This window comes from Ranitomeya variabilis, chromosome 3 (assembly GCF_051348905.1).
Source record: "Ranitomeya variabilis isolate aRanVar5 chromosome 3, aRanVar5.hap1, whole genome shotgun sequence".
NCBI lineage: Eukaryota > Metazoa > Chordata > Amphibia > Anura > Dendrobatidae > Ranitomeya > Ranitomeya variabilis.
In genome coordinates, this window is record NC_135234.1 from 216,127,876 (window position 1) to 216,139,962 (window position 12,087).

The 12,087-nt window shown below is 44.7% G+C and overlaps 1 long non-coding RNA gene across 1 annotated transcript in view; it reads left to right on the top strand.

Moving 5' to 3' along the window:
- Positions 1-5,656, top strand: part of LOC143818082 (uncharacterized) — a 95,326-nt gene extending 89,670 nt beyond the window's left edge. The window contains exon 3 of the long non-coding RNA XR_013224298.1: positions 5,558-5,656. This is a non-coding gene — a long non-coding RNA (uncharacterized LOC143818082). The remainder of the gene's footprint in view (positions 1-5,557) is intronic.
- Positions 5,657-12,087: the final 6,431 nt, after the last annotated feature.

Here is a 12,087-nt window from a genome sequence, read left to right on the forward strand (position 1 = left end):
GGTCGTGGAATGGGTAATGATAGGGTGGTGGGGAGAAGGCAATGATGGTGGCAGTGTAAAAGACAATGATGAGGTGGTGGGGAGGAGGCAATGATGGAGGTGGTGGAATGGGCAATAATGGGGTGGTGGGGAGAAAGCAATGATGGAGGTGGTGAAGAGGGCAATTAAGGAGGTAGGGAAGAAGGCAATAATGGGATGCGGGGGGAGGAGGACAATGAGGGATGTGGGGGATTGGGGTGAGAGGAAGGGGGATTGGGATGAGAGGAAGGGGGATTGGGATGGGAGGAAGGGGGATTTATAATGGATTTGGAAAAGGGGGAGGTGGAGAAAGACGTTATTATCGATAATTATTATGTCTAACACAGTCCCTTAGTATAAAGTGTACTCACTTATTATGTATAGCACAGTCCCTTTGTATATAGTGTACTCACTTATCTTTAGCACAGTCCCTTAGTGTATAGTGTACTCATTATGTATAAAACCATCCTTAGTTACATAGTTTCCTCTTTTGTTATGTATAACACCGTCCCTTATTACGTACCATCCTCTCTAGCTATGTATGATGCCCTCCTTCATTATATAGCTTCCTCTGCTGTTATGTACAGTGCAGTCTCTTGCATAGTGTATTCTTGATATTTTTGTTATTCACAGCGCCTTCTTTTATTACATAGTCCCCTCTCTTGTTAGATATAAAAGGACTACTGATGGAGGAGCCGGTGACCAGACTACCAGTCCACCAGCTCCTCCTTTAGAAAAGAAGCTTTCTTATGCTCCATCAGCCATCATTGCATTTTACAGCTAACAAGACAGGACGGTATGTAATAAAAACACAGGGCTCTATAAAATCCAATATGTAAGGGACGGTGCAGTACATAATAGGAGAGGGCACTGTATAATAAGGGACGGCAATATACATAATAAAGGAGACTATTTAATATATATACATGTATGTGTGTGGAGATATATATATATATATATATATATATATATATATATATATATATATATATATATATATATAGCTTTGTCGCCTTTATAGGAGGGGGGGCCCAGACACAAAATCCTGCACAGGGGCCCCAAGCTGTCTGTGTCCGCCCCTGGATCCACTTATGGGGCTACTTCTGTCCCAAGCGGGACTCACCTGTGCCCCAGATGGGACGGCCTGAGGCCGTCTTGCCTAGGCTCTGACCAGGAAGCCTCAGTTTCCTCTTCCCAATAGGCTGTTGGCTCAGCCCCCTAAATTAACCCATTCTGTCCCTGCCTCTAGCATGTGCATAACAAGCACAGCACAACAATCATACATGGCAGACACAGCAAAATTAATAGTGTTTAACAATAAGGCATAAGTGGTACATAGCATTACACATTATTGAACAACTAAACTTTAACATGTTAAGATCCAGGTACACCATCCGGGTACCACATAAAGTGCACGGGACTAGCATGAAGGAGAGAGGGAGCACTAAGAGTCTCCGCCACCTCCTTACACTGTGACGTCAATAAGGTGAACAGAGTTCATAGCCATTTTTTGTGACTGGTGTAGCTGAGTTGCAGCATGTGATGGGGGATATGAATTATCGGCAGTCTGGTGAGGAATGCTGTGTTTTTTATTTTTATTTGGAAAACAGTAAATGGGTAGAGCCGATTTTTCCTACACTGTCACACTGATGACAGCGTGGGAAACGCTGGATATTTGGGCCCCTTATTCATTTGAATGGGGTCTGGGTTTGCATTCGAGTTTGGGTACTGTTCTGGTATGCAGACCAAACTTTTTTTAAAGTTTTCTAATATGCCACCATATTTGACAATACCTCTGTTAGTTTTTCCATGATGCTCAATTATATTTTATGTCCCAACTCTCCAAGCGCTTGTCAATTCTTTCTTTTCTGTCAGTGAAGCTGTAAGGACTTATTTTTTGTATGACAAGATACAATTTTTATTTATACTATTTTGTAGTTTTTGACTATAGTTTATTAAGTCTTTGAGAGAAACAGAGTTAGTAAACTAATGGGGAAAAAACAGTACCAGGTTCCACCTTCAATAGCAATTTGGAGATAGGAAAAAAGTACCGGAGAGACTGGGTAATCTCCTTGACAGTTACCCAGACTTAGGCATTTCCCGGCATCTTGGGAACCAATGCGCAGAAGGGACAATCCTTCTTCCAATGTCCTGGGGCACTACAATAAAAGCAGAGTTTGTTCTCCTACCGACGTCTCCTCTCCTTCCCCAAAAATGAATTAGCCCCCACCTCCATGGGTTCAACTTGGGGCAATGGCTCAGACTTAAATGGAAACAAAGGAGCCTCCTGTTGCACAACTCCTCACTCCCTCAAGCTCCGATCCATACGGACAGCCTGTGTCATGGCTTCCTTCAGGGAGTCAAGTTGCGAATGCAGAGCCAGAGCATCCTTTAGATGGTCAGATAGTCCCCTATAGAACTGACACCGGAGAGCTGAGTCATTCCAAGTCACCTCCGGGGACCATCGCCTGAATTCTGAGCAATACCACTTGGCAAAGAGCTTTCCCTGAGAGAGACTCATAATAATGTCCTCAGCCAGTTGGACCCGATCGGGTTCATCATAAATGAACCCCAGAGATTCAAAGAACTTTTCAACAGATATTCTCTCAGGGGGGGGGGGGTAAGGAGAAAGCCCAAGCCTGTGGGCCCTCCCGAAGCAATGACATTACTATCCCCACCCGATGACTCTCATCACTCGAGGACCGGGGCCTGAGGGAGAACAGCATTTTGCAACTCTCCCTAAATACCCGAAATTTCTCTTTTTCCCCAGAAAAAGTGTCAGGGAGTTTGGCAGAGGGTTCAGGGGAAGACAAAGACACATCACACACACTACCATTCTTACTGCCCGTCACAGGGGAAGCACTCTGAACTGTTTTAACCATCTCAGCAAACTCTCTTTGTACCTGCTGGTGAAAGGCAGCCAAAGTCCTCTGCTCCACGGACAGATTCCACATCATTTTTGTCAGTTTGGTCACCTGCTCTGTCAAAGTGCAGAGCGGATCCATAGCAAAGAAAAAAAAATAGACCTCCACTAGATTTAATGTGAGGTCAATGATAATGTCATGCAGCTGCAATGCAGGTCTGTGCAAGCTCCACCAGATAGCAATAGAGTGAAAGAAAGACTGCACACTCCCAGGACAGACCTACAATGCAGCAGCAGGGCTACCAACAGATGGCAGCAGAATCATCAAACTAGCCAAGTCAGCAACAAGCGGTTAAACGTAGCACCAGAGGTCTAACACCTAGTCAGAAGCAAGCCAACAGGTAGGTAAGAATCAGACGGGAGCCTGGTACCAGGAGGAGAAGCCGATGGGGTAGTCAGAAACAAGCCAGGAGGTCAGAAAACTGAAGCAAGCTAAATGATACCAAAAAAGGCAGATGGAAATACAGGTCAGGGAGCAAGTCAGGACACATGCACAACAGTGGGTACACATAAAGAGAAACTTGATTACTAACAAAGTAACCTAGGTCAGTTGCTCAGGCCGAGGGACTGGAAACTATCACCAACACAGAACCTCGGTCATATGGCAACTAAATAGCCGCCCTCATCCCAGAGAGAGCCAGATAGAATTAACCCCTGTCTGACCAGGACGGGATAAAGACAAAACCCTGTCCTGAATCATGACACTGAGCAGCTTCATAATCATTCAAGGGACCTGAAAAAATGTTTAGATGGAAAAATAGTCACTAAATAGCACATGACAGAGCTCTCTAATGTAATCATCACCACCAGTAGGTCAGAACAAAAATACAAAGGGGGTGACGTTCTGGTCAGAATATCTAGTTTCCAGGTGTCAATTAAATGTTCCACTTTTCCTATCAGGTCTTAAGGCCGCCCATAAGATGAACTGCTGAATGGAAGTATGGGAAATTTTGGCTGTTTTATCCTCATGTCTGGAAGGATTCCTCACAGTCAACTCACAATATAAATTCCCTTACTAGGGTATGTGCACACAATGTATTTTCAGTAAAATTCCCCTTGGAAGTCACCTTAAAAAGAACTCCTTCTTTTTCACCTTCTTTTAACCTCTTGCGGCTTCTATACTTTATGAAAAGCGGCCAAAAAATGAGGATAAAGAGGAAATCCATGCAAACATCATACAAGCTCCATATTGGTGTTGCCCTTGGTTAGTCATCCGTCAGTCATCATGCTGCCCAACTTGTGAAGATGGCTTATCTGTCCCTTAAGTCTTTACTTTTCTAACCAATATCCTCCTCAGGTGTTTTTGTAATTAAATATGTTCACTTAGCAAAAAAACTAGGTCATTGTGCTAGGGTTCTCGGCATCTTGCTTCTTCTAAAAAAATTGCACATGATTAAGAAATAGCAATTGTAAAATAATTAGAGTACTCTATACACAGTTCTGTCAAGCGCATGAGGTCTACTGGAAGCAATTTCCGTTTTATGGGAATTTGCCAGCAAAATCTAGACAAACATCATAATTACTTAACGAGAACCTGTCATCAGTATTTTATACCCCAAACTAATATGTATGTAAAGATGCTTTAATGCTGATTAAAGCCTTACCTCTCTTATAGAAATCTGGTTTGCTATTTTAGAGAAATCCATTAGCTGAAACTGCATGCTAATGACTTGTAAGTGCAATGCGTGGAAACTGCACTTACAACTTTCCTGCTTCTCTGCCTTTTCCACTCCTGCTGACTGCCTCCTTTCTTTCACTGACAGATAACTGATACGTAAGTGACCTGCTAACACATTAACTTAATACATCATCAGAACCAAAAGCATAAATAGGCCAAGAGTACCATATCTTATTAAACTGTTGGTTACTACAGTTTAGAATAGCGATATATGTTGATGTAAATGCTTTGATGGGATTGAATAGCAAGTTTTCCCAACTACAAAGAATGGAGAAGTCTGTAATTTTTATCGTAGGTAAACTTCAACTGTGAGAGACAAAATCTAAAAATAAACAGAAAATCACATTGTCTGATTTTTTAAGAAGTAAATTGCATTTTATTGCATGTTATAAGTATTTGATCACCTACCAACCACCAAGAATTCTGGCTCTCACAGACCTGTTAGGTTTTCTTCAATAAGCCATCCTACTCTGCACTCATTACCTGTATTAATTGCACCTGTTGGCAACTCGACACTAGGGATGATCTAATAGCTTCTGATTAGTGCTTATAGGAATAGCTATAGCGCATCCCGAATAGCTGCATCATTAACCTGGATACCTGGAGCGCTCCCGATAATCAGCTGTTTGGCGTCGCAGTTGCATGTGTCAAGGCTGTTTCACAGTCTCAACATATGCATGTGGAGCCCAACCAACAGGCTATCCATGCATGTGTCGTGACAGTGAAACAGCCGTGACACATGCAGCTGCAGCGCCGAACAGCTGATTATCTGGAGTCCTCCTGGTATCAAGGTTACCGATGCAGCTATTCAGGAAGCACTATAGCTATTTGGATAATTGCTTATCCGAAGCTATTCGATCATCCCTACTCATTACCTGTATAAAAGACACCCGTCTACACATTCAGTCACATCATTGTAACCTCTCCACCATACACAGGACCAAAGAGCTGTCTAAGGACAACAGACACAAAATCGCAGACCTGCACAAGGCGGGTATGGGCTACAGGACAACAGTCAACCGGCTTGGTGAGAAGGCAACAACTATTGGCTCAATTATTAGAAAATGGAAGAAGCACAAGATGACTGTCAATCTTCCTCAGTCTGAGGTTCCATGCAAGATCTTGCCTTGTGGGGTAAGGATGGTTCTAGGAAAGGTCAGGAATCAACTCAGAACTACACGGGAGGACTTGGTCAAAGACCTGATGTATTGCCAATTTTTAACACTAAGGTTCGGATATGGCTTTAAAGAAGGCTATTACTTGCGAAATAGTGCAATTTTATTACAAAGTGCAAAATTAAAGGAATAGTATGACTGTGTACACTTTTGCATATTTTAACATACAAAGGATAAGTACATATAAAGATTAAAAACACGTAATGAATGATTAAGAACATATAAAGATTAAGTACATATACTCACATCATCACCAAGGAGCTTTTAAACATCATCTGTCTGGAATATCAGAGAAGCAAGCACCAAGACAGAGAACCCCAGGGAAATTCACAACACTGCATGGGTGTCCCCACTTATGCAGGTATCACAACACTGTACACGTATAAGTAAAGTTCCTAACTTTCTAATTCTATTTTAGTCTATGTTTCTCTGGCCTTATATAGTGATTTACACGGTGCAACTCTGGTTTCAGCCTCTGCACTCCAGTGGCCAGCCTTTGGGAGTAAGATGAATCAGAGATACCAGGCAAACATCAGACAATGAGCAATAAACTCACACAATTCAAAAGCTCCCAAGATAAAATAAGTCCACAATACACAGAGGATAAATAAACCTCAATGTTTTACAATAACAAGCAACAAAAATAGAGAAACATAGAACTGTTTGTGAGGTAAACGTTTTCAGACAATAAGTAAACAGTTCTCAAGATTGAGTCACTATGAACATTGTCTGTAAATGTACAATAATAATAATAATAGTAATCTTTATTTATACAACGCCAACATATTCTGCAGCGCTTATCACCAGCAATGCTGCTCTGTCATGGTCTGAATGCATTCTGCATATTTCATTATGGACTCAAAATATCCATTGTTATATTTACACTACACCTGAAGAGAATCAATGGTGCCCTAAAAAAATTAAGCATAATAACAATCCTCTGCAAGATGTTGCACCCAGCCCTCACCCTTGCCCTCATTGCCAGACTACACACAGCAGAAATCTGCAGCAGTTGGCACCTGTGTTACATCATCAGCATAGATGTACTGCGTTGGTCCACTGACCATTTGCACTACCCCTGCCATGTAGTCATACTCCAACAAAACAAGTGGTTGGGCATTAGTGCAGTCAATTTCTTCCATTTGTTGGACAGGGCCAGGTGGATGGCCCACAGAACCACACCCAACAGAGTCATCAAAAAGCAGAAGTGACTACTGCATGACTTGGGGCTCAGACTGCTTGCCTAATTTGCAAGGGGGTGAGATGTAAGACAGATGCCCATGGGCCACAGGTACAAAATCTGCGTTATCAGCAGGAGATCGGGAGGAAGACAAAGCAAAGGAACGGAAGGCAGTCCAGGACAACCAATCTAAAACCATCGCTACTTGTTCTGGCCTCACAATTTGTCCAGCAGTACTCTTGCCTACAAAATCATGCAGAACATCCTGTTGCCTGCGTGCACCAGAGGAAGGTGTTTCATTTGGGCACGCAGCAGTCACAGATCAGGCATGTCCTCTCTGTCCCTTGAGTACCTGCACCACCTCTAGCAGCAAAACGTTCACGTCCCCTATTTGATGCTCTTTTCAACCTAAAAAAAGTGTTGAGTATTACATGGCCTGTGTACAGAGTACCACCAAAAATAGCACAAAACCCCCCACAAAACTAGTGTTGGCTACCTCCTCCTCCTACGCCTTTTCCATCTACTTCTACACCTCAACCTACTCCTCTACCTCAAGCTCCTCCTCCACTTGGCCTCTGCCTCCAGGTTCTAGATAGTTCTTTTTTTTAGTCTATGTTCTTTTAAGCGAGTTTCCTAATAAAAACAAAAAAACCTACAAAAATATTGTTGGATACCTCCTCCCCTTCCTCTTCCACCTACACTGCCACATTCGCCTCCTCCACTTGGACCTCTGCTTACTGGTTCAAGATTATTATTTTTTCTTTTATTTATTCTGTGTTATTTTAAGTCATTTACCTATCCACATATTTTGCAGACCTTAACTCTGACTATGACCGTTCTACAACCATTTTAAAGCCCCAAAGTTCGGGTGCCCATTGACTTCTATTGGTTTCAGGCCCCTGGTCAAGTTTATGGTCAAGTTTGGACCCGAACCAAACGTTTTACTGTATGTTTATCGAACGAGGCGAACCCAAACATCCACGGGTTCCCTCATCTCTAGTCCTAACATAAAACTATTTAAATGTGAAAGCTGAACTGCTACTTTTGAAATTGTACGCTCATATTATCAGCTTTTCAACTCACATGCAAATAATTAGGTGTGAACTTTATTGAAAAGCCACAAAGATCAGTAATGACTACAGCTCACTGGTGTTTTTTTTTTTTGCTGAGAACAGTGGAAACAAGTTAAGAGTTTCAGGCAAAATGGGTGTTAAATTCAAATTTTACTGCAAAACCCTCATCTATTAATAAAGAAAATAAACCTACACATATACACATCATAAACATATCTACTATATAATTGTCTAAGGGTACTTCCGTCTTTCTGTCTGTCGCGGTTATTCGTTCGCTGATTGGTCTCGCCAGCTGCCTGTCATGGCTGCCGCGACCAATCAGCGACGCGAACAGTCCGGAAAAAAATGGCCGCTCCTTACTCCCCGCACTCACTGCCCGGTGCCCGCATACACCCCTCCGGTCACCGCTCACACAGGGTTAATGCCGGCGGTAACGGACCGCGTTATGCCGCGGGTAACGCACTCTGTTACCGCCGCTATTAACCCTGTGTGTCCCCAACTTTGTACTATTGACGCTGCCTATGCGGCATCAATAGTACAAAATGTAATTTTAAAAATAATAAATTTTAAAAAAACCTGCTATACTCATCTTCCGTTGCAGGTTGCGGTGGCAAAGATGGTATGGCAGAAGGACCTGCCATGAAGTCACAGTCATGTGGCCACGACGTCATCACAAGTCATGCATGCCTGCGCGGAAAGGACCTGATGTGACGTCACGGTCATGTGACCGCTACACGGTCATGTGACCGCGACGTCATCACAGGTCCTGCGCTCAGACCAACCCTGGGACCGGAAGCTGCCGTGGACTACAAGGGGCCCTCGGAAAGGTGAGTATATGTTTATTATTTTTTATTTTTTAACCTGTGACAAACGTGGTTGGGCAATATACTACGTGACTGGCCAATATACTACGTGGCTCTGTGCTGTATACTATGTCGCTGGGCAATATACTACGTCGCTGGGCAATATACTACGTGACTTGGCAATATACTACGTGCCTGGACAATATACTGCGTGGCTGGGCAATATACTAAATACTACGTGGCTGGGCAATATACTACGTGGCTGGGCAATATACTACGTGACTGGGCAATATACTACGTGACTGGGCAATATACTACGTGACTGGGCAATATACTACGTGGCTGGGCAATATACTACGTGACTGGGCAATATACTACGTCACTGGGCAATATACTACGTGACTGGGCAATATACTACGTGGCTGGGCAATATACTACGTGGCTGGGCAATATACTACGTGGACATGTATATTCTAGAATACCCGATGCGTTAGAATCAGGCCACCATCTAGTATATATATATGTATATAAATATTCAACATGTATTATATTATCTAATAGAATAAATTGGTGTAAGAATCTGTCAAAAGGTTTCTTATCATATTTTCTGTGCTGTTATACGTAAAAGCTACTATTGTAGAGCACTTTAAGCAAATGGTCCATCTATTTTTTTAAAACGTCAAACTCAGTGTTAGGGCTAGCGGAACGCACCAAATTATAAGAGAGATGGTATAAGGTACGTTCGCAGCCCGGGGTCCACCGTGCAGAGATGGAACCTGCTGCTGAGTAATGACGGATTATATGGCGGTACAATGTGGATACACACACGGGTTAACTTCACCCTGTGTGAAGGAAGCAAACCCTGTTGCATCACAGGGCTGCGGTACCACACCAAGAGCACAAGGAAGGAGTCTCAGGACTCTATCCCAAGACACAGGATTAGAGTACGTTCAGACCACTTGCGCTTGACACCGCAACTGGGGTGTCAAAGTAACAGAAAATATAACTTAAAGCACAAGAGTGCGTGCTGTGCCGCTTTGGCGGACGCCACTAACCACCCAGACTTGGGATAGGAAAGTGGCGGGGTAGCTCAAAGAATTGATCAATTGTTTGCAAAATGTCTCATATTTGAAATACAGATAGAATTTAGTATGTGCATGTGCACCTTATGTATTGTGTCCTGACCTTAAGCAGTGCTGGCTTCTCCTTTTTTTGTCTTTAAAGCACAAGAGTGCGTGTTGTGGCGCTTTGGCAGACGCCACTAACCACCCAGACTTGGGATAGGAAAGTGCTCTATAAACGCACAGCGCCACACTGGCGGTTACAGCAATAGACACTGTATTGTGTGTCTTTATATTGACAGCTTAGTCGGGCGCTAGACAACAAGCATTCACCTTTTGCAAACAGTCATACACAAGGGAGGGGATTTTAAAGAACGACTTGCACTCATCAACACACACACGATTCCAAATGTATGCTAGCGCATGGCCGTGCGGCCATGCGAACCTTTTATAGCTGCAGCAAGAACAGGACCTTCCCAGAAGGACCAATGGGAGTCAGCCACAGAAGAAGAACACCTTCAGGACTTTCCTAAAGGACCAATGGGATTTGCTGCAGTATCTAAGCATGTGACCCTTGATCTCCAACAAGAGATCTTGCCCTGGGCATGCTCAGAAAGGAAAGAGCAGGACTTAGTCCCAAACACGTCTGCTCGCCGCTGCCCAGTACTGGCTACAATGGCAGAAGCTGGAAAGGCAGCAGTAACCAGTTGTCTAGTATTAGCCTGAGCTAGACGCTGGGACCGACGTCTCTGCTGAGCAGACTCCACTGCGGCTGGAGAAGAATGGAAGACCTCAGCGGAGATGGTTCGAGATTCCCCTTGTGCAGAGGTGGGATCTCGGCACCTAACATTACCCCCCCTCCTTGGACCTCGCTACACTCGAAGGCAGCAATGAGCTGTGGAGCTCGAATGTGTTCAGCAGGCTCCCAGGACCTGTCCTCTGGGCAATAAACCCTTCCAATCCACCAGATAGAATTTTTTGCCACGTACCACCTTGCACCTCAAAATAGCATTTACCTTGTAATCGTCCGTAGACGAACCCGATGTCCCGGCAGATGACTCGGAAAACCGGGACATGTATACGGGCTTCAAGAGGGACACATGAAAGGTGTCGGTGATACCCAGGCATGGAGGAAGGGCCAGACGGTAGACCACAGGGTTAACCTGTTCGAGGACCTTGAAGGGACCCAAGTAGCGAGGTGCAAACTTAGTGGACTCAACTCGCAGCCTGATGTTACGGGCAGAGAGCCACACTAAGTCGCCAGGAGCAAAGGTCGGAGCAGGGCACCAATGTGCATCAGTGGAGGACCTCATTCTATCCTTGGAGGCCCGGATGGCATCCTGAGTGTGGTCCCAAATGTCCCATGTATCCACAGCCCAGTCTGCCACCCTGGAGTCGGCGGAAGACACAGGCATAGGCACAGGAACCCGCAGATGTTGGCTGTAATTAAGGAGGAAAGGAGTCTGACCGGTGGAGTCGGTGGAGTCGGCTACAGCGTTGTTAAACGCAAACTCCGCCCATGGTAGCAAGGATGCCCAGTCATCCTGCCTGGCAGAAACAAAATGTCGCAGATATGTGACCAGGGTCTGGTTGGCCCTCTCTACCAAACCAGTCGTCTCGGGATGATATGCTGAGGAGAAATTCAACTCAATACTGAGTAGACGACAAAGCTCTCTCCAGAATCGAGATGCAAACTGGGGACCCCAGTCACTGACAATTTTGTCCGGCATACCGTGTAGGCGAAAGATATGCTTGATGAACAATGCTGCCAGAGCCCGTGCAGAAGGTAGCCGTGGAAGAGGCACCAAGTGCACCATTTTGGAAAAATGGTCGGTGATCACCCAGATAATGGTGCAGCTACGAGACTTGGGTAAGCCCACCACAAAGTCCATCCCGACCATCTCCCAGGGCCTGTCCGCCACCGGCAGGGGATAAAGCAACCCAGCTGGCCGTTGCCGAGGAGACTTGTTCTTGGCGCAAGAGACACACGCCCGAACATAGTCTGCAACGTCACGAGCCATATGCGGCCAACAATATGTCCTCGCCGGTAGCTCAGATGTCCTTTTGGACCCAAAATGTCCACCCACCCTGGACGAGTGAGCCCAAGAGAGAACCTCCGGACTCAGATTGGATGGTACAAAAGTCTTGCCTGGAGGCACAGACTCGAGCGAAACCG